This window comes from Lissotriton vulgaris, chromosome 2_1, assembly GCF_964263255.1.
Source record: "Lissotriton vulgaris chromosome 2_1, aLisVul1.2, whole genome shotgun sequence".
In the NCBI taxonomy this organism is placed as follows: Eukaryota; Metazoa; Chordata; class Amphibia; order Caudata; family Salamandridae; genus Lissotriton; species Lissotriton vulgaris.
The window spans coordinates 514818892-514846431 of record NC_141687.1 but is presented as its reverse complement, the minus strand read 5'-3'; the positions used below and the strand labels follow the sequence as shown (position 1 = coordinate 514846431).

At 50.4% G+C, this 27540-nt stretch overlaps 1 protein-coding gene across 1 annotated transcript in view; it reads right to left on the bottom strand.

The window, feature by feature from the left end:
• VPS8 (VPS8 subunit of CORVET complex) overlaps positions 1 to 27540 on the bottom strand; it is a 1704823-nt gene that overhangs the window by 1614796 nt on the left and 62487 nt on the right. The window lies entirely within an intron of this gene.

Sequence of the window (27540 nt, the reverse complement as noted above, 5' to 3'; positions counted from 1 at the left end):
CGTCAAGGGATGCGTAATTTAAAATGTTTATTCTTGCCAACATTATTGAAGTGCTACTGTTATTGGAAAGCTGACTTTAAGAATGCACAGGGACTACGAAAAGGTTACGGCATTCTTCTCAGTTGGAGTTTTGAAGAATGAATGCAGTCTGTTCTGGCCTGTTACATTGAAACCTATCAGCTTTCTCTAGGTTTTAGCAAGATGTTGTGATCTACTATTATGAGGAATTGTGGTTTATTATATGGTGTGGTTGTGCGACCTCTCAGAAGCAACTTGAGTCCCGTCAGGCTAACTTGCTAAAACAGAATAAGAAAGTCACGCAACATGAAAGAAATCCGACACAAATTTATAAAAATCGATTGTATTTTTTATTTATTTTAGACACCAGAACAAACAAAATCCACCAAAGGTTTCCAGAGATATTGATTTTTAAGTCAAACGTAAATCTCTGATTTGTACTCCAAAATGTGAACATGCACAGGTAACTGCAAAGTTTGGAAACTTTATACATTTTCTAAAGAATTGTTTTTGACTACTCCGGCCAGCAAAGGACAACCAACTCCAATAGGAGGGAGGGAAGGTAAGGGGAGGAGCTGGTGAGGAGTAGTAGGACATATACCTTAGCACCAGAGCAGTCTCAAGTGAAGCGCTAGGCTGTACAGGCGAATCGCTCTATTCTGCCCACTTCCAAGATGGCTGAACTCCTCTATTGTTGTCTGGAGCTTGGTAGCCAACACTAGATGAAAAAGCGGTTTGACCACTGTTTCTCCCTTCTGTCTACCTCGACAAAAGCTGTTGTGTGTGCTTGCATTTTCTCTTCAAAGCCAACTTCCCCTTCGAAGCTCGCCTTTTGGGCTCACACCCTTCGTGGCTTTTCCTGCTCTCCTCTCTCAGTAGATCCTTTGTAGGCTTTCCTGAGAGTCGTTTACCCTTCTCCGCAGGTAGTCAGAAGCTATCTTGAGGAAAGACCTTTGCGCGCAACCGTAAACAGGTACAGTAAACCTTAGATAACAAACTTACTAAAGTTGCATGCTGCCCACCAGGGACATTAAATTTGATTTAACCATTGCATTGATTCTTTTCATACCTTGAAGTACCAATTTTGGAAGTTCCATTCAGACGTGAGCAAGCCGAGATGTCAGCCTGTAAATCTGAACTTGCCAATGTGGATACTAGCCTTCTAACATTAAAAATGACATTGGTGATTTGGCGAAGGCTAGTGTTTGTCTTGGGCAACTAAAATGCATTTCCCGGGTTCTGCAGACTTGAGTGCAACGTTTGAGCACTGGGACTTGGCCGTCCAGACTGCATATCGGCGGACAGCCGGGGACCAGTTAATGTGGCTACAGAATGGCCTGACAAGCTACTTCAGCCTTAGTGTTTCTGGTGCTGCAACAGGAAGACAGCTAATTGACTCTTAGTGTTCACCTTCTCTGTCTGAGGCTCTGGAGTGTCTTTTCCACAAGCAATGCACGACTGGTACACTCCTCTCTTTGCTAGCCCAAGGATCAGCAGGTGCAGCATGTCTTGCCAAGTCCAGGGAACAGCAGAGCAGTCCTTTTGTCAGTACTCTCTACAGTCTAGATGTGATAGGAGGTCTAAATGTCATGGGTGCCATATTTATGCCCAGAAAATGCTCTTGAGGTTGTGGTGCAGTGAGGCATCTAGCTATCCCAGAGTGCACAATTCTGCCCATCCCAAGATGACAGAAAGCCTCTCTTGGCATGTGAAGCTTGGCAGTCCACCTTAGAGGTTTGGCTAACCAAGAGCTACACAGCCATGGGAAAACTAGTTTGACCACTGGTCACCCCTCTCTGACCCCAACGCCAACCCATCTACCTCAACAAAGGAGCAGCCCCTCTCATGTGTGTCCACCAATTGCTCTTCATGCGGCTTTCCCTTTGAAGCTCACCTTCTTGGCTCACACCATGTGTCGCTTCCTGCAGGGCAGAAGTGACACCTCTTCCAACGTCAGGCCTCTATTGTTCTTACTACTGGAAGTTGTTCACACTTCGCCCAAGGACAGCAGAAGGCCGTCTTATGACTAGCATCTTTGCATGGCCGCCAGAAAACTTGGGCAACAGAGTAGAAACTTTCTCAATGCTGCCATTACATAAATGTTACATTAAATTGGACTTGGGCATCAAGTCAGGTTTAATGTGACAATTAATTTGATACACTACAGTACCAACTTTAATCCAAGTCAGGAGTAAGCAAAGCTCAGTTGCCAGTGTGTAAGTAACCCTAAACTCACCAGTGGGGCTACTAGCCTTTCCGAAGGAACAAAAATAATTTGAGTTTTAGGACATAAAGAGAAGGACGTAGTTTTACAACATACAACACCCTGCATTAGGACTTGATAGGCCTGCTATAGGGGTGACATATACATTAACAAGCATTGGCATAGCCAATAGATCTCGCTTTTGGGACCTTATAAGTATTTAGTTATGCAGCACAATGTCCTTGGTGCAACAACATTAACTGTTGCATGGTTAAACACTTATAAGGCCGCAAAGGCGAGACCTAGTGGATGTGCCAATGCTTGTTTTTTAAAATAAAAAGGACAAGCAGTGCCATCAGGCTCCGGCTGCCACTTAGAGGTAGAGAGAGAGAGCGAGAGAGGTGTGGAGAGAGAGAGAGAGAGAGAGAGAGAGAGAGAGAGGTGTGGAGAGAGAGAGAGAGAGGTGTGGAGATAGAGAGAGAGGTGTGGAGAGAGAGGGGTAGAGAGAGGGGTAGAGAGAGGGGTAGAGAGAGGGGTAGAGAGAGAGGGGTAGAGAGAGAGGGGTAGAGAGAGAGGGGTAGAGAGAGAGGGGTAGAGAGAGAGGGGTAGAGAGAGAGGGGTAGAGAGAGAGAGAGGTAGAGAGAGAGGGAGGTAGAGAGAGAGGGGTAGAGAGAGAGGGGTAGAGAGAGAGAGGGGTAGAGAGAGAGAGGGGTAGAGAGAGAGAGGGGTGTAGAGAGAGAGGGGTAGAGAGAGAGGGGTAGAGAGAGAGGGGTAGAGAGAGAGGGGTAGAGAGAGGGGTAGGGTGAGAGGGGTAGAGAGAGGGTAGAGAGAGAGGGGTAGAGAGAGAGCGGTAGAGAAAAAGAGGTAGAGAGAAAGAGGTATAGAGCGGCAGAGAGAAAGAGGTAGAGAGAGAGGTAGAAAGAGAGGTAGAGAGACACGAAGAGAGAGAGGTAGAGAGGTAGAGTGAGGTAGAGAGGTAGGGGTAGAGAGGTAGCGAGAGAGAGAGAGAGAGAGAGGGGGAGGGAGAGCGCTGTTTTCGGACTCGCTGAAGAAACCCTGAGTGATTTGGAAGTGCGCCACAAGGCCTAAGCAAGCTGGCACAGAAAGATTAAAATCGATCTAAGAAATGGCCTTTGCGGCTGCTGATCAGGCAGTAGTTCTAGGTTTAATTTTTCAGTTTCACAAATGAAGGTTTATAAATTACAGAAGGACAAAAGTAAAAAAAGCCCCTATATTCAAATATCAAGAGGAGGAATTCCTCACCTGGGACCAAGTGTCTATATCAATCTTACATCTCATAATGCACAAATTACTATGTGAGTTACAGCATCAATTCTAGCATAAGGCAACAATAACTAATATGTAAAAATCTAAACACAAGTTATTAGCCATACACATATCATAAAAACATACCATTTATGCTATTTCTAGCTTCAATATACACCATAATATTCCTCCCACTAGAAGTTACAATCTAAAAAAATGTCAGTTAAAAACTTTATTTAAAGAGTCGACGCAGCGTTTCGGTGACACCTTGATGCCTTCATCTTCTTCAGGACTAACAAAGTTAAAACATCTAAATGATAAAAAGAATACTAAGTTTTAGACAGTATACTGGTCAGCAAGCTAGACATTTTACAAACTACAATTGTTGTCATTACTCATAGCATTCTTTATTTCTTATATCCTGGTCTACACCACTTGAGCTACGTTAAACAAAGTCCTATTTTGTAGTTATACTTTAACAATCAATTTCCGACACTTGGTCCTTATTATTTAGTCAAAAATAAGATATCATGATTATCCATAACACCTTATCACATGCATAATCACTAATCACCACATAACAACATTTTACTTCAGTTCTTCTTGACTATTCAAAACATAAAATCTAATTGTTTTGCTGTTTTGGATATATTATTAAATAAAGATTAAGACGCTTCATCGCTACGTCTAATACCCAATGTTGAACCTTGGTTCGTTAAAAGGGTGTATTTGAATATCTCATAGCTTAAATTGGCTTGGCAAAGACAGTTGTGATTTTTTAGATATCAGAATAAAACATAATACTGGTTAATTACAAGTAGAACTTTTCACCAAACCCACAGACCGCAATACTATGCACCGTTATGAAAGTAACCACCCAGCATGTCAAAAGAATAATATTCCCTCTGGACAATATCTGAGGATTAAACTCAATTGCACAAATAGGAAAGATTTGAATCAACATGCAGAAATCCTTACCAAGAAACTATTAGATAGGGGCTATCCCAGAAGATTAACCAAACAAGCATACAAGAGAGCAAAATAATATGATAGAGACTCTCTGTTTAGGTCCGAAGATGAGAATAGGAACACACACAATCTCCCTCTAATTTTTGTCACTAATTTCAGCAGCGCTAGTAATAAGGTTACAAATATTATAAATAGGAACTGGCATTCGCTCAATGCGAAGGATAACGCCAGACTCCCCTAACCTATGTTTTCCTTTAGACGGAACCGTACCATTCGTAACCATCTGGTACATACCTACAGGACAGAAGTAACATGCAAACAAAGTAGTATTATCGATGCACCTTTCCCTGTTGGTAATTTTCCATGCAATTCATGTAAGAACTGCAGTAATATCATGAACGGAAGCACTATTACCTATAAAGGGATCACATGCAATGTAAAAAACTTTATGAACTGCAGGACTAAGAACATGATTTACTTAACAATGTGCCCCTGTAATAAGGGATACATCGGTGAAACATCGCGAGAAATCAGACTTAGAATCACAGAACACAAATCTGCGATCAGGACAAAGAAAAAAACAGCCGGGATGGAATTGAATCATAAAATTGACGACCTTAAATGGTGCGGACTAGAGGTCATCCAGATCAATGCACGTGGAGGTGATCAAAAGGAAAAAACTTGAACAATTTTACATGTCTCGCTTTGATACATATAAGAGTGGCCTTAATAATAAGGAACAATGGGAAATACTGATTTGAGTACCATTTGGCCCGTAGACTTACCCTGTATTGACCTTTTTGACCATGAACCAGAATAATGTAATCTAGTGACTATAAAAAAAACTATATTTTTTGAGCGATTAGAACAAGCCAAAAAATCTTGACATAACATCTCAAGCTATTTTCATGTGAATGGGATGTAGGTTCAAAACATGCACATTGTGATAATAGAAATACAATTAAAATTAGATATACAAATAACCTTCTATAGTGATTATGTTTGGTTATTAGGACTACAATACAACGTAGTCCGATGTTTGTCTTTTGTTGTTCATGAGTACAAACGATATATGAATTTTATTTTTCTGGCCCCAGCATGACCATTAACTCAGAAAAAAACACGATAGTATGGGGAGTTGGAGTGTTGTGGACTATTGTCAGTGACATAAATGATTATTATTCCAAGATAGGAGTGTTGCAAAAGAATATTTCAGAGTTGCGCAACAGAGGGTTTCCAAATATGAATAGAGTGTTTATGAAATTTCTTGAACCCAAATTTATTTAACGGTGCTATATGTTGGGCACGATTATGTTTGATCTACATTTAAAGATGGCTGACGCAGAGTGAAATTTTTCGCTATTGATAAAGATTATAAATAAGTTCATAAAAGCAGGATTGCAAAATAGAAATAGAGAGTTACGTATCATAGTGTCTCTCAATATAAAACAGAGTTCATGAAATTTCAGAAATGGGAGTTACGTTTGTGGATAGAAAGCACTCCAAGATGGCGGATTCTCTTTGTAGAACACAAAGGGCTGGATGCTGTAATATAAATAGACCCATCCCCCAGAAGAAGCTCGTTTTTTTTTTTTATGCATGTGGAAGTCCGTTAAAACAGGGAGGCCGCGAGGCAAGAGCTTGGCGAGTAATACAAAGAATTACAGAGGTTTACTCGGAGGCTTCTATAATAATACAATCTAGCTCTCCCATAAAAATAAGCAAAAAATGTTTGTTAACTCGAACGGTTTTCTAAATATTATCGACCATATCGGTCGTATCTCTTATGATACCAGCGTGTAGTTTACTTGGAGGCTTCAATAATATACAGTCTGGCTCGCCCATAGGAAGAAACAATTTTTTTTAAAAAATTGGAATGGTTTTCTAATATAATTTAATGACAACCAACCGTATCTGCCGTTTATGAGATCAGCGTGTAGCTAAATGCACTAGTTGCTCACGTACATTGTACGTCAATTCGTAAAAACATAAAAGATAATAGTTAGTTACCGCGCTGCCCTCTAGATTAACTGTAAGGGGTCGCTATTATGAAATGACTTTCGCTACTTTTTTTAGTACATGTGAGTAGCATAGTTAAATCACTGGCAGACATGCGCTTAACTTTCGATTGTATAAGTGACGCATATGCTCCCTTACTCTAATCGTAAATCAGTGGTCATAATAATATAGGAAAAGCTGTGATGTGACTCTATGGAATACGATATCCCGGGGATGCGAGATTATGTAACCATTGTAATATGGCACATAATCTTTATATATTTATAGATTTTATATTACTGGTCAATTGTATAATGACCGAGACAGCGTACTCAATGCCGCCAATTTGAAAACGTTACTACCGGTCATTAATTAACCATGTGGTCCATTGAATACGGCTACTATCCTGTTTTAATCGGGTAAGCGGTGACATGGCCGTCTTATACTCTGATTGCATATACAAAGACTGTGAACACAGAGAAGAACAGAGGAAAATGAATTCTGTTGTGTTTCTTTTCTAAATAGTTAGGAAATGCCATCCTTTTACGATATTTAGAATATTACTCTGCAAATAGGCGGTGGTTCTAACGGGCAAAACTCTTAGAAAAATTACCAAGTCATAAAGGAATGAGGCCGTACATGATATTGTTTCCTAACCAAAGACACAGTAATAGTCTTTACTTAAGAAAAGGGACCTGTAAATAATGATGATTTGTTCTTATTCATAGTCACTTTATCCTGGTGGTCTTTACGTGGGACATATCACCACAGATTATGGTATCAAAACATAATCCAAGCCAATTTAAAGTATGAGATATTCAAGTACACCCTTTTAACGAACCAAGGGTTAACAGTAGGTATTAGACGTAGCGAAGAATCGTCTAAATCTTTATTTCACGATTGTGGACTAAGAGCTCATACTTTTTGTTGAAAATGCATGCTTACCCTTATGGTGGCAGTTCTTCATAATCCATAGGCACTTTCCCACAATCAATATTCATGTATCCTTGTCAATTAGTGGCTGACTAAATAATTGTTACAGTGCATGATTGCCTTGTCATGCACTCCCCACCCATGCATATAGAAGAATTTGGTAGTGGACGTCACGAAACAAGCATTGGCAAAGCTGAAAGTAGTGTTTTTAATAAACGGGTACAGACCTATTGACTGTGATAACGTTTGGTTGCTTTGAAACACAATATGGTCCCCGCGTTCCAATATAGCAGGCCACACCAAGTATGAAAACATAGAGGAGGCCTTTTGGAATTTTATTGTATTATAGACAATACATACCTAGAGCGAGACAGGTGGTCAAGAGTACAAAGGAGAGAGAGAAATTATTGGAATGAAGGACAGAGTCAGCGTCAGGGTTAGTGATATTAAAATTAAGAAACCAGAAAACCTGTACTCAAAACAGAACTCCCAGGGGGGCGTGGCTAAGATGGCGGCCTGAGCGGACGTGTCTCGAGGAGGCTCCCCGTCCCAAACCCCCGATAAGGCATCAAAATACGCTTACTGCACCCCTGCCTGCTCAATTCCACACTTGCTTAAAGGGGGCTTTCGACCGGGACCCCAGACGAGCAAGGTCGCCCCTACCCCCGGTGCGGGTGATAGTCGGCGGCGGAGGCGGACGCTCCCAGCTGAAGAGAAGAAGCGTGGTGGTCGGGTGCGCCGAGTGCCGACGGCGGCACAGGCACCCCTCTGCAGAGCGGCTGCCGCCGGCTTGCAGCACGGAGGGCCCCAGCTGGAGGGTGAAAGAGCGAGAGAGGAGGTGCCGGGAGAAGGACGCTGACCGAATGGACTGAACCCCAGGGAGCGAGCGACAGCGCCGGGCGGCCAGAGGCATAAATCGAGGCTCCGGTCTGAGCCTGTGCCGGGCCGGTCCGGAGTTCCACGGAGGCCAGCAGGGATGAACGAACACTCAAGCGCAGGTGAGGAGCGGACCCCTGGGGTTTCCGAGGCAGGAGCTCGGGGGCGGATATTCGAGCCCCCGGTGGGAGGCCCGACGAGGCCTAACAACTGCGGCCGCCCGGTACACAGCCACGAGACAGACGGCGGCGCTCCGGGCGGATCTGGGGCCCTGCAACTCCTACACGCAAACGGAGGTCCGCTCAGGCGGGTAGAGAGCGGCTTCGGGGGGCACTCACCTAGTCCCAGGCGAGAGTCTAAGATGTGCAAGGGAGAGAGGTGTCGCACCACACCACGGATTCGGGGGGCGGCAATCGGGCCCCCGGGGTGCAGCGACAGGCCGCAGAGCGGAGCAGGGGCGGGCTAGTGGCCGGGCCACACGCGGCAGCAGCCGAACGTCCACACGAGCCCACCCGGGACGACGGAGGGTAGCACTCGGAGGCCGACACAGGGTCTCCGGGACAGTCTGTGCAGCAGAGGGGCGCAGGGCCCGAAAACGAAGTGTGGGATCGGGGGCACCTATCGAGCCCCCGGGGGCAAATGAGCTTGCGGAGTGGCCGCAGTCCAGTGGAGCAGACATAGCTGCCGGCTCAGCAACAAGAAGGGCCGGCCCGGGAGGTGACCGAACTACTCAGCCACGGGCTGCCATACATCGCGGCAGACACACCGGACAGGCACCTGCTGCTCGACGTTGGCAGGCCCAGAGCGCGGCCGCACTTCATTGGAGTTCCCGCCCGCACCAAAGACATAGCGGGCACGGGGGGCGCCGGCACCCCCCCCCCCCACACGCGCACACAGCTTCCCGCCCAGGCCCGCTCCTGACCACACGGCCGCCGAAGAGGGGCATCAGCACGAGGAGCCCCACAGGGTCACAACAGGGGGCACCATGGCAAACTCGAACCACAGGGGGGGCCGCACCTTCCCTGAAATGCTGGCTAAAGGGGGGACTAAAGGAGAGAAAAGCCCAGATAAACCGACCACTGCGGCCCAACAGAAGGAGAAGGCCCGAGAGGAGGAGGAGGCCCCTATCACGAAATCCTTCCTGGAATCCCTTTTCAACTCCCTTAGAGAGGATTTCCAGACCCTCAAAAAAGACATGGCGGGGGAATACAGGGAGCTGCGCCGAGACGTGGATGAACTTGGGGAGCGAGTTGCAGGGATTGAGAACTCTGGAGACGCTCGGTGCGAAGAAGTAAACCTACTACGGCAGGAGATTATTAGACTTCACGAGCAACAGACGGACCTGCAGACCCAAACGGAAGATCTCGAGAACCGCTCTCGGCGCAACAACATACGGGTCAGAGGAGTGCCATCCAAATCAGAGGGGAGCGATGTCTCGGCCTACCTGCAGTCCTTGTTTCGGGACATCTTGGGGGAACCGGCAGATTTTGAGATCCGAATAGACAGAGCCCATAGAGTGGGCCTAGCACGTCGAGCACCTGCCCCACCACCAGACATCCTAGCCTTTTTTGCCCGACTACCCCCTCAAGGAGCGCATCCTGAAAGTGGCGCGCCAAAAGCAACCCCTACATTTCCAGGGTTATAAGGTCGAACTGTTCCAGGATCTGTCGGCGATTACGCTGCAAAAGAGGAAAGCCTTCAAAGTGGTCACTTCCTTCCTGCGCGATAATGGCACCCCATACTCCTGGCGGCATCCGTTTAGACTCATCTTCAAATGGATAGGAGCCTTATACCAGCTCAGATCCCTTCGGGAGACATGCGACCTGCTGGGCATCGCTGCGGAGAATGGCGACACAGAAGAAAGTCATGGCACACAGTCTTCCCAGCCGAAATCCCCACAGATGACAAGAGATGGCTGGCAGACGGTCGGACGCAGACGTCTGCCCAAGAAGGGACTTAAACCAGACCCCGAGACAATAGTGCAGGAGCACGCAGCAGCGATAGAAGAGGTCTCAAAGGACACGACTGAGGATCAGTGAGGGGTCTCGGATAGGGTTGCGGCTACATGTTGGGGGTCGGAACGGGGGCTTCGGAGCCGCCACTGCCACTGTTCTCCCTCCTTTGAAACATTACCACGGGCCTGGACTGCGCATACATCTGGCCTGGGACAATGTTCACGAGTTCAGTTGGGGTTGGGGAAAGGGGTGGGGGTGGGGAAGGGTGGAGAGGGTGATTGGGGATGGGCTCTGGTGTGTTCAATTTACTAAGGCGGCGAGAGCGGGAGTTTGGGGTGGTACTGGACCAGGACAGCGGAAGAGAGGGACAGGGTACATACCTCCCCATGGCTGATGAGTCTATTCAGGTTCTTACCTTAAATGTTAAAGGGCTCAATAACCCGATCAAGAGAAGGGCAGTACTCTCCTATCTGGAGAACACCGGGGCGGCCATATGCCTTCTCCAGGAGACACACTTGTTGGCCAAAGACTGGCATCGCATGAAGTCCAGGGCTTTCCCTACTCAGTTTTACTCCTCCACCACAGAGAAGAGAGCAGGGGTAGCCATTCTTTTCGCTAGCCACTTCAAAGGCCGGGTGGGGGACAAAGTGGCAGAAATCAAAGGCAGACTATTAGCCCATACAGTCTTTCTCGGGAACTTGTCGATCACGCTCCCACGCTCCCAACACCAACCAGGAGACATTCCTTAAGGGAGCACTATCGGAGGTCATGAACACGGACTTGAGGCACACACTGATAGGCGGGGACATAAACCTGGTTATGGATAACGAAAGGGATAGGTCGGGGCAGAGGTTTGGCGATTCCGGAGCTCTCTCTACAGAGGGGAAGCGCTGGCTCGCTAGCAGGGGGTTCCTGGACACATGGAGGGAGATCCATCCCACAGCCCCGGGGTGCACCTTTTACTCACATGTGCACCGTACATATGCCAGAATAGACCACTTTCTCGGTTCTACGGAGCTGGCCCACATGGTACAAGATTTGGAGGTTGCCCCAGCGGCCCTGTCCGACCACGACGCGGTGGTGCTTCACTTGCAGGTACCACGTATGCAGTCACATAGTGGTAGATGGCGTCTCAGGGAGAATATGCTTTCCGCAAGGGGTCACACAGCAACTTTCCCAGAGCATCGCGGATTATTTAAGCCAGAACGACACAGGGGATGTGGCCATGACAGCAGTCTGGGGGGCACTTGACAGCAGTCTGGGGAGCACTCAAGGCGGACATCAGAGGGGAGCTAATAGCGATCTCGGCAGCGGACAATAGGGAAAGGAAGGAACGACGCCTAGAGCTGGCAGCACAGATGCTGGAGCTGGAGAGGGTGCACAGCCGGACAAGGGCCCCTAGGATCTGGCGCAAGTTGAAGGCAGCCAGGGCGCAGCTTGCGAGCATCGATCTCAATCGGGCGGAATACGCAGCATTGCGCCTCAAGCACACGTACTACGTGGGGGGGATAAGACAGGCCGCCTGCTGGCCAGCAAACTCAAAGCGAAAATTGTCCGGTCTAAGATCCCAGTCATTCACGGGGACGGTGGTGGGGAACTCCGAGAGGACGACCACATTGCGGAGGCGTTCAGGGCATTCTATGCCACACTTTACAAGGCTGACCCGGCCTCTGATGCTGAGGCAGGGACTGCGTACCTAGACGAAGCTAATGTAACAACCCTTAATGAGGCGAACGCCATGGCTCTGGATGCCCCCATACTAATGGAAGAAGTGATTTCGGCTATTGCACGTCTCAAACCGCTTAAGGCGCCGGGCCTGGATGGGTTTTCCGCGGGCTTTTACAAGCCTTCTGCCCCCTCCTGGCTCCCATACTGAGAAAGTATTCAACTCTTTTCGAGGCCCGGGATCGATCCCCCAAGAAATGCTGGAGGCAGACATTATAGTCCTGCCGAAACCAGGCAAAGACACGTCCCGGTGCACGGCTTATCGGCCGATCTCACTCCTCAACCTCGACTTAAAGCTCTTTACGGGGATTCTAGCCACGAGACTGGGCCCTTGACTTCCAGGTATAATAGAACCGAATCAGGCGGGCTTTATACCCTCCTGTCAATGCGCAGACAACACCAAGCGCCTGATGCACGTGATTGACAAAGCACATTATAACGCTACCGATGCGGCCCTTCTCTCATTCGACGCTGAAAAAGCGTTCGACAGGGTGGACTGGATCCATCTAGACAGGACGATGGCGAGATTTGACATGGGTGCTAGGTTCAGGGCTTGGGTGGCGAGTTGCTACGCGTCGCCCCGAGCAACGATCAAGGTGAATGGGACAAGCTCCAAGCCGTTTGACATCAGACGAGGCACGAGGCAGGGCTGCCCGCTCTCGCCGCTGCTATTCGCCCTCTATATCGAACCCTTCGCCCAACACCTGCGGGACAACCAGTCCATCAAGGGCATTACATTTGGGGGCGCAGAACAAACTATAAGCTTGTGCGCGGACGACATTTTAGTCGCTGTAGACAACCCGAGGGTCTCGATACCAGCATTTTTAGAGGAAATGGGAGCGGTTCGGGAAGGTATCCGGCTTTAAAATGAACGTCGGGAAATCAGTGATCCTTCCTCTGGGGAGTAACACCCGCCAGGCCAACAGAGGCTCGCTCCAACTAGGAGGGTTGTCCACGCAAATGGAGCTACCATACCTGGGGATTGACTTGACGCCCACAACAGCCCAGACTGTTGAAATAAACTGCACCAAGCTTCTCACGCGCATCCGAGGGGATATTCTGAGATGGTGACAACAGCCGCTCTCCTGGCTGAGCCGGGTGGCCGCTGTTAAAATGTCCTTACTGCCAAAAGTGCTATACCTGTTCCAGACCATCCCGGTCACTCCTCCGATAGGTATGCTTAAAAAATTACAAGACGGAGGCGTGGCCAAGATGGCGGGGTGAGCGGACGCTTCCTCCCGTAGCTCCTCCGGCCCAGCTCAGCTCGAGCCCCGATTTCTGCGCTTCTCTCCCCCCGCGGCTGCACTGCGGGCGAGAGAACTGTGCCGGAACTCTTGGGGCACATTTTGATGCCACTTTGACTTCTGTTGCCCCGGGGAAAGTCCCCGAAAAGTTTGTTCAACGACCGAGGCGAGGAGTGGAGCCTGGATCGCCCCGAGGAGAAGGGCCTGGAGGCGGAGCGTACTGCAGCGCTGTCCGCGCGCCTCGGCTAGGCCGAGTGCTGAAAGCTGCGGATCCCGAGGGAGCGGACTCGACGGACTCCGCGGAGTGCGGAGGCTTCCTGGCCGTCGCCCTTGTGGCCAGAGTCATCGCTGGACGACAGACCCCAGACCGACATCGGCGATTTATTCCCCTGCCACGGGTGTCGGCGTGTGACGCCTTACGGACCCCGAGCCTGGAAGCGGAAGACGGTGGAGTATGAGCGGCGACCGAACCGGGCGTGCTAGCCGGTGAATCCGGGGGACACTGGTTTTGCACCTTCCCGACCCATTGCTGCTGAGGGTCGCCCATAGACTTGCTGGCCTGGGCTGGCCTCCTGGGTTCCGCCCTCCCGCCATCTTGTCGTTGGGGAGCTGGTACTAGTGGCCCGCGCCCTTGCCATACGGGCGCCTCGGTTCACCCTGGTGCCTACGCATCTGCCGTCCTCCCTGGAAGCACGCGGCTGCAAGCCTCCGACCTGAACCTGGATTATCGCTTTGACTGGCTCGGTGGTTGTCTCGCCCTGGCCCGTGCCGCCATTTTGTCGCCTGTGACGCACTACCCCTGTCCTCGGCGAGGTCTTCACATCTGGTGCCCACGAGCGGCTGGGCGCATCTACAGCGGCCAGCTCTAGGCTTCACCCACCGCGGAGGCCAAGATGGCTGGGAGACGAGGTGCGGCACGGGGAGATCGCACTCTGCCGGACATGCTCGGCAGGGCCCAGCAACTGCGGGACAGGACGCAGCCGTCCCCGGGGTCCTCACGGGCCTCAACTGATACCACCGGAGGCGAACCGCCAGTCACGAGGTCCTTCATGGAGGACTTATTCAGCTCCCTCAAGGAGGAATTCCAGACTCTCAAGACCGAGGTGGCCGGAGAGGTCCGTGAAGTGCGCAGAGAAATCGAGGGCCTGGGCGAGAGGGTCGACACTGTGGAAACGGCGGCCCAGCGTCGTGATGATGAGATAGTTCATCTCCAGCAGGACGTTCTCCGCCTTCGGGAGCAATGTGTCGAGCTCCAGGCCCACTCTGAGGACCTCGAGAACAGGTCCAGGCGGAATAACATCCGGGTGCGAGGCGTTCCGTCCGCGGATGAGGGTGCGGACCTGGTGGCCTATCTGCAGGACCTGTTCCGCGACATCTTGGGAGAAGAAGCGGACTTCCCGATCCGCATCGACAGAGCACATAGGGTGGGCCGCCAGCGCCAGTCATCGGCACCCCCACCTGATATCCTGGCATTCCTGCCGGACTTTCCCCTGAAGGAGCGCATTATGACAGAGGCCCGCAGGAAGCAGCCGCTGTCCTTCCGAGAACGACCCGTGGCGCTCTATCAAGACCTGTCCGCCATCACACTGCAGAAGCGCAGGTCTTTCCGCATCACCACGGACTTTCTGCGAGAGCATGAGACGGCCTACTCCTGGGGTCACCCCTTCCGTCTTATTTTCCGATGGAATGGGGTGCTACATCAGCTGCGCTCCTTACAAGATGTCTGTGGGGTGCTGGGGCTCACGGCTACAGAGGAGGAAGGGGCGACACCCGCATGGAGGCGCACCGAGCGGCGGGGCCGACGGAGATCGAGGAGGCGCCAATCGTCAGCAACAGCGAGTCGCCCTGACTCCCCTACCATCAGAGCGGATATGGCGGAGGCCCTGAGGACTGCGGCCAGGAACTTGCCTGAATCTAATGGCGTGGCCCAGACGGCCTAACTTTTCTCCGGGGGGAGAGACTCTTAGCGTCTGCGATGCTGGGTTGGGGCTGGGGGTTGGGGGGGAGAGGTTGGAGGTGAGTGGCTGGACGTCCACTTGACTGGTTTCTACAGACTCGCCCACTTGGGCTAGACTGAGACAATGGGGTGTTTTTTCTTGTTTTTGGTTTTGGCTGGTTGCCATGGGTTGGTTCTGGGGGGGTTCAAGAGCTGGTTTGGTGTTGGGGGGGTCCCGTCCGATACTGTCCGAACACATGCGAAGCCGACTCTGGCATTCCCTGCGCCCCTGCCCCGCGCGCCCCTTCCACTGATCCCCCGCTTGCTGCATAGCGCTTTGCGTCCCTGGGAGCGATGCCGTCCCTGAAAGTAGTGACCCTTAACGTTAAGGGTCTGAATAATCCTGTGAAGCGTAGGGCGATCCTTTCCCTGCTGGAAGGGTCACGGGCGGATATCTGCCTCCTGCAGGAAACCCATCTACTCTTTAAAGATTGCCATAGGTTGCGCTCTGCCAAGTTCCCCACGCAACTCTTTTCCTCGGCTGCGACTAAGACTGCGGGGGTAGCCATTCTTCTAGCCAGCTCCTTCAGGGGTGATGTGTTGTATAAACATGCCGAGCAGAAGGGGAGGCTTCTAGTGTATCGCATGCGTCTGGGGGGTGTTGCCTTCACGGTTGGCTCCGTGTACAGCCCAAATGACCACCAGGATCGCTTCCTGGAATCTGTGTTGGTAGACGTTACTGCCTCGCCCGATCGCCACGTCATTTTGGGGGGAGACCTAAACATGGTCTTCGACTCCACCTTGGATAGGTCTGCCCAGCGCTTTCCGCAGACGGGGGAGCTTTCTAGAGCGGTACGGGACCAGATTGCAGAGATGGATTTGCATGACCTCTGGCGTACCCTGCACCCCGCCGATAGGGACTACTCATATTTCTCCCACGCACACCGCACTTACTCGCGGTTGGATTACCTCTTGGTGAGCGGACCGCTTCGCTCGGCCGCCACGGCGGCAGACATCGGGGTCTTGTCCCTGTCCGACAATGCACCGGTTTCCGGAGTATTTGCTTGGCCGGCGGCCCCCCCCTCCAGAGGGATGTGGCGGCTTCGGGACACGCTTCTCCATAAGAAATCGGTGGTGAAGCGAGTGGAGGAGGTCATTCAGGAGTACCTGACCCATAATGACAACTCCGACACGTCCCTAGCAACGCAGTGGGCGGCTTTGAAAGCGGTTGTCAGAGGGGAGTTTATCTCCATTTCCTCGGCGGAGAACAGGGAGCGGCAACGTAAGAGGGAGGAACTAACGGCGCAGGTCAGGGAACTCGAACAGGTCCACCGCCGGACGGGGGCTCCTCGAGTTTGGAGGCAGCTGAAGGCGGCACGGAAACTCCTCTCTGCGTTGGACCTGGACCGGGCGGAGTATGCGGCGTTGCTCTTGAAGCATGCCTTTTACACCGGCGGAGACAGATGCGGTAAGCTCCTGGCCCACCGGCTCAGGGCTGCGCAGCAACGCAACGTAGTACAGGAGCTGATGGGAGCGGATGGTGTCCCGGTTTCCGGTGACGCCGAGGTGGCGGATTCCTTCCGTGCCTTCTATGAGGCGCTGTACGCTGCAGAGCCCTCCCCACCGGGAGAGGCTGAGGCCTACTTGGAATCAGTAACCCTCCCTTCCCTGGATCCCGCCCAGGCGGACCACCTAGAGAGGAGCATTCATGTGGAGGAAGTCATCTCCGCTATTGCACGGTTAAAACACGGCAAGGCCCCAGGCCCGGATGGCTATACGGCCTTGTTTTACAAGACCTTTTGTCCCACTGTCGCGCCTCTCCTGGCTCGCTTGTTCAATTCCTTTTCTGAACCGGGAGCCATACCACCGGACCTTCTCTCGGCGACTGTGTCGGTTATTCCGAAACCGGGGAAGGACCGGACTCTGTGCGGCTCGTATCGGCCCATCTCGCTTCTAAATGTGGACCTCAAGCTTTACACGGGGATCTTGGCGGCCAGACTGGGTCTGCATCTACCAGGTTTGGTGGAGGCGGACCAGGCCGGTTTTGTACCCGGCAGGCAGACGGTCGACAACACTAAGAGGGTGACGCACGTGCTAGAAAAGGCCTCACGCGTCCCAAGGGAGCGGATGCTGCTGTCGGTCGACGCGGAAAAGGCCTTTGATAGGGTTCATTGGCCGTACCTCGAGCTGGTTCTCCGGAAACTGGGGATCGGCGAGAAGTTCTGCACTATGGTTTTTAATTGTTATAGGAGGCCGTCAGCATCGGTGCGTGTCAATGGACACAGCTCCAGCAGCTTTGCCATTGAGCGCGGCACGAGACAGGGCTGCCCCCTTTCGCCGCTCCTGTTTGCCCTATATATGGAGCCGTTTGCCCAGAGGATTCGCGATAACCCGGACGCTATTGGGGTGAAGATGGGGCAATACACACATACTGTCAGCTTATATGCGGACGATGTCTTGCTGACCCTGGATGACCCCAAGCGGTCGCTCCCTGCCTGCGTCCAGGAATTGAACTCCTTTGCCCGCGTGGCGGGCTTCAAAATGAATATGTCTAAATCGGCTGCCCTGGATGTGTCACTTTCTGTCGACACCAGGCGGGACATCCAGCGTCTCTTTCCTCTGCAGTGGTCCTCCTCCACGGTGCCTTACCTGGGGATTTTGCTTGCACCCTCCCTGCCTGCAATGGTCGCAGCTAATTATTCCTCCCTGGGCAAAAAGATCAAGGAGGAACTCGGCCGATGGAACAAAGGCCTGCTCTCGTGGCTGGGCCGTATCGCAGCGGTGAAGATGACGATACTGCCTCAGATCCTGTATCTTTTTCGCGCTCTACCTCTCCAGCCCCCTGTAGGTTGGATACGGCAGGCGCAGGCTGACATCTCCCGCTTTGTGTGGCAGGGCCGTAAGCCTCGAATGAAACGGGTCCTCTCCATGCTTGCCCCGGAGGCGGGGGGTCTCGGTGTCCCGGACCTCCGGAAGTTCTTTCAGGCGGCGCAACTCCGATATTTGGTGGAGTGGAGCCGGTGGGAATCGGACAAGCACTGGCTCTTTCAGGACCAGGCAGTTGCGGGCCGTACCCTCCAGGAAGTCCCGTTCCTGCGGCGCACTCACCGCCCGCCTAATCTTTACGCCTCCTTTATCACCCGAGTTCCGCTGCGAGTGTGGGACGCGGTGTGTGAGCTTCGTGAGCTCACCACTTTTCCATCACTGTTCACTCCCATTGCTGGCAATCCAGACTTCACTCCGGGTCTGGAACCGGGAGCCTTTTCCCACTGGGTGAGCGCAGGTTGTAGGGCACTTTTCCAGATCTACGGGCCGGAGGGTGTGCTCCCTTTCCAGCAGCTCCGACAGGAGTTTGGCCTGACGGAGGGGGACAGACTGCGTTACATGCAAGTTCGCCACTGGGCTCTTCAACCCCCAGTGCGCGACGTCGCTGCCCGTTCGATTACGCCCTATGAGCGATGGCTGGTAACCCGGACCTCGGATGCCAAGCTTATCACTGACTTGTATAAGTTTCTCCAACCCCCGCCGTTTCATTACCATAACCCAGGGAGAGAGCGCTGGCATAGGGAATTGGGCAGGACCTTGAGCCACAAGGAGTGGGACAGGATCGCGTATCGGGCGAGGCACTCTGCGTACCACACTGGGCTGACGGAGACCTTTACTAAGGTGTCCACCTATTGGTACTACACCCCGGAGAGGCTCTACGAGATGCACAAAATTGGCGATAAAGGTTGCTGGCGCGGCTGCGGACAGGAAGGTACTCTCACGCACATTCTTTGGGAGTGCCCGGTGCTGTCGGCCTATTGGAAGGAGGTCTTGGATGAGGTAGACAGGCATTTTGAGATAGAACTCCCGCGCTTCCCTGCGTATGTCTTGCTAGGCCTCCCCAATGACCTGATGTACCCGCTGAAGTCCCGCAGGGGTAGACAGATTGCGATTGCGCTAGGCTCAGCGGTTCAAAACATCCTTGTACTCTGGCGTACCCCCACTGCCCCCTCTATCACTGGCTGGCTACACAGGCTCTGGCAGGTGCTGGGTATGGAGAAGATGTCGCTAACAGTGGCTGGGAATGTGGACCAATTTGAGGAGCTCTGGCACCCCTTTTTAGCACTGCTGTCCACGGAATTTCGCGAGCTCACATGTCCACGATACCTGCGACTCCTTAGGCTGACGCCGCCGGCGGCTCCAGCGGAGTGAATTTGGTGGGATCAGGGGTTTGGGGCTGGGGGTGGGAGGCGGGGTTACATGCTTCTAATGCTGACTTTCGGACGAGGACGTTGGGGTATTGTTTTCTTCTTTTTTCTCCTTTGCTTTTCTTTCTTCTCTTTTTCCGGGGATGGGGGGTTGGAGGGATGGTGTGTTTCTTTCCTGTGTTGCGGGACGCTACTCTAGCTTGGCCTTGCTCGGGGAATGGGGGTCTACTGGAGGGTCATTTGCACTGCCTTATTGCCTTATGTCTTATGCCTTATTGCCCTCCGGGGCTTCCTGCCTCCCTACTTTCCCTCTGAATCACTACAACGTTTCGCGTCTTGTATTGTATGTTCGCTTGACCTCCTAGTCCCTTCCCCATGTTTTTTGTACCTTAATAAAATACTTTAAACCTAAAAAATTACAAGACACTGTCCAGCAATACATTTGGGCCGGTAAACGTCCTAGGATGCGGCGCGACCTGATCGCGCGGGTTCCAGCAGAGGGAGGGTTAGGCGTACCCGACTGTAACAAGGACGGGGACGGGTTGCCGCCGCACCCTGAACCCCGGGGTGAGCCTTTAACCTGTGACCCCTCCCTCTTATTTCCACAGCCTCCGAGGCCCCCTGTCTGGAACCGGCCAGAGGAACGGTATAGCTGCGACGATGAAGACAAGGGTATCGGGCCCTTTAATTGGACCGGCGGGAGCATGGAGGAGGAGGAGTCTGGCACCACCTTAAAAGACGTCAGCGAGAGAGCACAGGTGTGTCTATACACCGGAGGAGAGGACAGCAGGTGGAGAGGAGCGGCATGGAGCAAGAGAGAAGACGAGAGCGGAGTTGGGAGATCGGAGACGCGGTGAACAACGGAGGAGAGAGTGACGCGAGGAACATCGGAAGCGGAGGAGCCGCAAGGATTAACGGAGGAGAAGGACAGACAGAGCCCGGTCGAGAAACAGGAGCCAGGAGGCCAACGGACATACGAATCGCCCAGCCGCACACCAGGAGGAGTGTGGCTTACAGAGGTGCGTAACCGTATCACGGGCTGGGTTGGAAGGAAGGGTAGAGGCAACCTGTGAGCCATCCCACAAACCCCCCTTGGAATCCACCACCTTCACTTCCCTATTGCCCCGAGCACTTGGGTTTCCTTCACTCCCCACCCGTGGTTTAATAATCGTAGTAGAGCGTTTGAACTGATACATCCCTCTTTTGTGTTTTCCCCCACACCTGCGGAGCCTGGGTCACTACGGAGCCCGAAGAGGGAAAGAGGAGGAGGAGCCCGACTCGCAGAAGGGAAGAAGGGATCCTGAGGAAGTGCCGAAAGGAGAGGAGCAGATCCCAGAGGAGAGCCGTAGCTCTGAAAACCTGTACAGATATACTGTTTCACCAAATAAAGCCTACTCGAACTAAGACACGTCTCCTGTCTTTCCCTATGCCGCAAGTTACTCTGACCTGCAGCGATACTTCCAGGCAGCACAGCTACGATATCTCTTGGAGTGGTCCAGGCCGACCTCGGAGAAACATTGGCTGTTCCAAGACAGGGCGATGGCGGGAATGCCGCTATGGAGAATCCCATTCCTGGCGTGCCCAGACAGGCCGGCATACATTAAAAAGTCTCCCATCACTAGAACGTCCCTCCAGGTGTGGGACGCGATGGCGGTATCCAGAAACCTTACATCTTTTCCGTCACCGATGACGCCCCTGCTCGACAATCCGGCGTTCCCGCCTGGGATGGTTCCTGGCTCCTTCCAGCAATGGCGACAGACCGAGTGTAACTCGGCCGGGCACTTATTTGATCTACAGGGCTTTATGACACTGGACGCTATAAAAGAGGGGTATGCCATAGATAAGCCGCAAAACTTCCAATATTTTCAGTTAAGGCACTGGCTTACTCACAAAGATACAATCGCACATGTGGGCCGCTCTCTCACGCCATACGAGAAGTGGCTCTTAACCAAATCCACAGATAAACGGGCGATTACGGAACTTTATAAGCAGCTGACCTCCCCCCGCCAGTGATTAGATCTGCGGGGCAGAAACTATGGGAGCGAGAGCTGGGACGCACGCTTTCGGATAAGGAATGGCAGGACATCTTCTACCGGGCGCACCACACGGCTCGCAACGTGGCCAGTCGAGAATCGGCGGTCAAGGTGGCCTATTACTGGCACTTGACCCCGGAGAGGTTGCATCAGAGTAAGCCTAGTCGGGATCCCTTATGCTGGAGGGGATGCGGACACAGGGACCATGCTTCACCTGCTATGGGAATGCCCAGGGGTACAGGAATACTGGGAGGTGGTACTCCGGGATATAGACCTATATTTTGAGACAGAGATTCCCCGCTTCCCCGCGTATGCGATCCTGGGCCTGCCCAACAAACTCACCTTCCCACTCAAGTCAATACGGGAGAAACAAATGGGGCAGGTGATGGGGGAAGCGACACAACACATCCTCTCACTTTGGGGCACTTCACGGAAACCCACACACACGGGATGGCTCCACCGGTTATGGTATATAATGGGGATGGAGCGCATACAAGCCTCTCTTACACAAACATCAGACACCTTTCGAGAAACATGGTCACCATTGGTCTCTCTGCTATCCCATGAATTCCATGAGCTCATATGCCCAAAATATCTCAAAGTCCTCAGATTGGATGAGTTTCATAAGGCTCTGAGAGACAAGGATCGGAAGACATGATAAGGGTCCAGTTGGATTCCAAGTGACTACGCAGCGGAACACACCGGGGGGTGGGGAGGGGGCAGAGGGGAGGGGGGACGTTCAAGGGGGGGGGCAGTTGGGGTTAGGGTGGATTTCGAGGGAGGGTTGGTTACAGGAGCTCTACTGTGCATCATTCTGATGGGTATTACCCTCGCCAGCATACATGGACACATGGCATTTATCCCCAGGGATCAGTTTTCGGACGCTGGGTCTGACACAGGGGGCGAAAGAAGCGTTTCTGGTTGTGACTGTACTAATATTGCAATGTTTTGTATTAATGAAAATAAAATTAAATTTGATGGCCGTCGGAGATGGGACAGGCCCCTTCGTCTAGCCAAACAGCAAAAAATCTGGGGGTGCGGTGGGACAACAGTTTGTCCTTTGCCTCACACATCCAGCAAGTAGTTGGTTGCTGTCTGTGCAAGTTGAGAAATCTTCGAAAGATTCTGCGACTTCTACCAGAGGGTTGCCGAAAAACAGTAATCCATGCCACAGTGACATCAAGGCTGGATTACGCAAACGGCCTCTATCTGGGCCTACCGAAGTACCTAATTCAGCGGTTGCAACTGGTCCAGAATGCGGCTGCGAGACTGTTAATGCGGATTCCTTTTAAGCATTCGGTCTCTCCGCACCTCCTTTCACTTCACTGGTTACCAGTAGCCAGCAGAATCAAATTTAAGGCACTCACGTTGGCCTTTAGATCTCTGTATGGCACCTGCCCAAATTACCTGAAAGCTCGGTTGCCGAGATACATCCAGGCCTGCTCTCTCCGCTCCAACTGCCGCGTTCAACTTGCAGTTCCACGAGCTAAGAGGGCTCGGTTGGGAGGACAAACTTTCTCGGCCAATGTGGCGGCACTATGGAACACCCTGCCCCCAGTGCTTCAGCAGGCCCCCTCCGAGTCCTGCTTTAAGCAGATGCTGAAGACCTGGCTTTTCACTCAACCGCGCTAGGCGCCTAAACCTGGTCCTCATGGTCAAGCCTGTTCTTCTAGCGCCGGGACACCTCCTTGTGAGGTAGCTGGTCAAGCCTGTTCTTCTAGCGCCGGGACACCTCCTTGTGAGATAGCTGTTCGCGCTTTATAAAATGCTGTATTATTATTATGTAAAAAATAAAAAAATAAAGAACTCCCAGAAAACTCAGAAAGAGCTAAAGTATAGAACAAAGAATGAAAATGAAAGAGGATGAAAGAAAATAAAAATAGGATCAACAAAGAATTAAAGTAGAGAGCAGGAGAATGGGGGCCCAAGTAGTCAAATAAGGAAAAATAGTGTGATTGAGTAAGGAGTGATTAGTAGGAACTCAACAACGTGGGGGAGAAAATTGTACCCCTTAAATCGATCAGCTATTGCTAATCTTCTCAAAACGTGCCAGCCAAATAGAGGACAAACGACCTTCGACAAGTAGGGTTTATACAAAATAAAGATGGGGAGGAGGTAACCAAAGCATTGATGTATTCTAGTTTAGTAAAATCTACAATAATAAAAGCAGAAAATGAGCCACAGAAGGAAGATATAAGGTTAGTCCCAGATGTAGAACTACCTATATTAGGTAATATAGGTAGGTAATCATGGATTACCTATAGTAGGTAATCATGGATTAGTACTTCTGAGTTGACATGCGGGCCTAGGGCAAAGACAAAAAAAACTAATTGACCAGGAGCTGGATGGAAAGGAAGTAATGAAAATCACACTATCCTTACAGTAAAGGGCTGTAGTGATGAAAACTGTGGAGATATGTATTCGAACTATAATACAACAATCCAGGGAGAAGAGGGGTGGCTAAGTGAAATAGATTAGGGCATTGAACAGCCTTGGGATTCTTTCTTGGAATATAAATTGTTATAGTAAAATATCAAAAGCATAAATCTTAAAAACAAAAATAAATTATCAACAAAATTGTGCGTCTGCAAGAAACTTGGATGTGTGATGAAACCCCAATGATAGATATGTGCCGGTTACAAGTCTGCAACAAAAGGTCAGCAAGGACGCCCTGCACGAGGGATATCTACCCTAATTTCAACCAGAATAGCTAGAAAGGGGACACCCCTATCAGTAAGATGTAAACGGTTGTCAGTATGTAAAGTGTAGCTCCAGCACCCATACCTCAATAATAAAAAGTTGATAATAGCAAATGTCTACATACAGGAGGGCGCAGTCTGAGGAGTATAGGCAGGAATTGGGAAGGATGAAAGGGGATGTTGATTGGCTGTGTGAAAGTTATTCAAAAGATCCCTTTATACTGATGGGGGATCTGAACCATAGACTGAACCCAAATAAAATGGATAGAAACTTTAATTTGTATTGTATTGAAATTATATAATATAAAGGTGGCAAATTTCCCTGGAACTAATGGATCTAAATGGGATATAGCGCTGGGAAATTATCTGGGCTCAAAAGGTCTTGTTTGTTTAAATGGACAGGTAGGTGAGGATTGCCCAGCACAACTGACTTTTAAGATTGGTCAACAATTAAGCCCAATCAATTATATGTACATGCATGCTTGGAACCTTGACAAAATAAGGGACTTCCAAGTGGGCTCTGAAGAGGGAAGCGATCACCACCCTCTGAAATTAAATTGGAGGAGAGGAAAAATTATCCAAAAGGAAATGGGGATCCCTACTAAGATGGATTATCCTAAATAACTGACCACCAGATTAACAGAAGAATATATGGGAAAACTGTTACATTTCCAGCTAAAGAAGCCATTAAATAATAGCTCTGAACCACATCCTGAATGGTATGAGAATATCATTGAACAGCAGGTACAGTGCCTTAGAGTTGTCTTAAAAGGGAAAGGAATAAGAAATGCAAAGTTCCCGCATAATCAAAGTAACAAGAACAAATGGTTGACTGAGGAATGTAGGATCCTTAAGGCGTATATAAGGAAATGTGAGAGAAATCTTAAATTAAGGTACAACACAGAAAACCACAATGCACTGACGAAGTTACGGTAAAGGTATAACATTCTTATCAGAGACCAGAAAAGAGAACATTAAGAGAGGTGTTGGGGACTTAAGATAGAGGCAATAGAAACCAAAAATACAAAACGTTTCTGGAAACTAGTACAAGAAGGATCAGGAAAAACACAGCTATCAATGGTCTGTGTGGTAGAGGAAGGAGCTTGGGTGGACCATCTGGAGGAGGGAGATCTATGGTAAAAAAGAGGAGAGCGTGAGGAAACAAGTAAGCCCTTGGGAGAAAGTGGGTGAGGATCTAAGGTCCATGTTCTCATTAAGTAACTTCAGAAATATTAACGCAAAACTAAGCCAGCAGCTGGACCAGATAACATGCCTGCAATAATTATAAAACACGCCCGGACTGGTGGGCGAAGTTAGTGTATAGGTTTTTTGACACAGGGATCATACCTGAAAACTTGAGAGGTTCAAATACCAGGCTGATACATAAAAAGGGAGACAGAAAAAGCCCTAAAAATTATAGTCTGATTATTCTCCTGGACGTGGCCGAAAAGGTATTTTCAAAAATAATCCTGGGAATGTTGAAAGAATGGTCCGATTTTAATGGCATAGTAGCACCTGAACGGGCAGGTTTAAGGAACAGCACTTGACAATTGACAACTGTTTTTCGCTTTGGTCTATTGCATGCAAGCCTGTGGAGCAGAGAGGTAAATTATTTTGCTGCTTCATAGACTTCTGAGCAGCTTTTGATCTGGTAGATAGAAACCGCATATTGGAGGTATTGGAAACATGAGGCACCTCAAAAGACCTTTTAAGACTAATTCCGGAGTTACATAGGAGTAACTGGGTCCAGGTCATTATGGACACTGCGGTGACTAGAACGCAAAAAATACAAGTAAATAATGGGTTGAGACAGGGGTGTGTATTAGCCCCTTTAATCTTCTCCATATTTATTGTCGACTGGGACCGGAGCCTCGGCAGTGGATTCAACATATTAGGGGTGCTCTAAGCTGGGTCTGCCTCATCAGACCTATTCAACTATTGCCTTAAATACTGCACAGCAGTCTTTATCCGCTCTTCAGTGATATCAGCTAAAAGCAGGACTAGCACAGGTAACTGGCAAAAGCAGGACTAGTGTGGTAAATAAATTTACCTATTCATTTTTCCGTATAATTATCATTACAAGACAGCTCATAAAAATGAGAGGCAGAGTCCGTGGTATCGGAGTCATACGGGCTTTAATGGCATTATCCTTAAGGATGGAGCATCATGTTCCGTCACCTCTAAGGTTCAGGAAGGGACAGTCAACGTTTTATTAACATTACACATTATATATAGTAAAACTTTACAATTGAATCCAATACAGTAGGCGTAACAGGTGAAAATGAGAGATAAGAACACATGTGCGTAAGAGGAGGCGTGAAAAAAGGCGTACACATGGGCGTGCACTGTACATGTCAGAGAAACGTCACAAGATACGTCACATGTGGGTGGATGCATAGAGAAAAGTTGCAGAATCAGCAGAAACCCTTAACCTGGATGCGCGCGCAACTAGCATGACGTGTAACTGGGGGCTTTGACTTTAGCACTAGTGGAGGAGACTGGTGTCTGGAGTGTCAGGGCAACCTGTACCTATAACATATCTAGTATCTTATGTTTGGAGGATGTAGTGTCTGAAGTAAAAGGTCTCTCGGGCAGGGGCCATCCCATACTGAAAGCTAGTGCGTGCATACGTGTCTGGGTGCAACGTGCGGAGCCATGGGCCTACCATGGTAACGGAGCCAGTAAATCACTTGCAAGGAGGACAGAAAAGGCCGGGCCCTTTGCTCTGCAGCCGGGAATATGTTTACCTATTTCACTAGACTGGAATGTGTTCGAGGAGGCTGAACTGATAACTTGAAGGCAAAACATGAATTTGGCAGGCAGTCCAGGCCGAGCCGGGCACCGCTGCGCCGGCAGGAAGAAAGGCAGAAGTCAGGGATGCATCTCCATGCTGCAGCTTTCAGAGGCAGAGACAGAAGTGGTTCGAAGTCAGAAATCAGGGCCTAGCTCGGCAGAGCCAGGAAAAACCTAAAAGTGTACCATGTAAAGACGTTGGCATGGCATGTTTAGAAACTGAATTATCGATCCATTCAAGGTGGATCTGGTAGAGGACATGTTAACGTTGGACGCAAATGTATTTGCGTCTTCATATTCAGTCATAGAGGGAAATTACATGTACTTTAAGCACGTACATGGAGACTTTGGGGTACACGTTAGGGGACATACTTGACCATAAAAATTTCAATTTCCTCACTAGCGCAGGTAATAGGTCAACTCCACTGCCGAGGTTCCAGTCCCAGCCCCTCTCCTGAGGGTGCCCTCGGCTCAGCCGCCCCCCGCCTCACTCGGATATCCCTTTCTCCCACTGCCTTAGCATCTCTCTCATGCACAACCTTCCTTCCACTCCTTGGAGTCCGTCATACTCAAGGGGATCATAGAGGGGGTAGGGAGAGGACGCATTTGTCTTGGGAAGAGTTTCTCCATGTTGTGGAAGCACTAGACCTGCAGAGGACAGGTTGGGGAGAGCTCTATTCTTGGAATAGTGAGACAAAT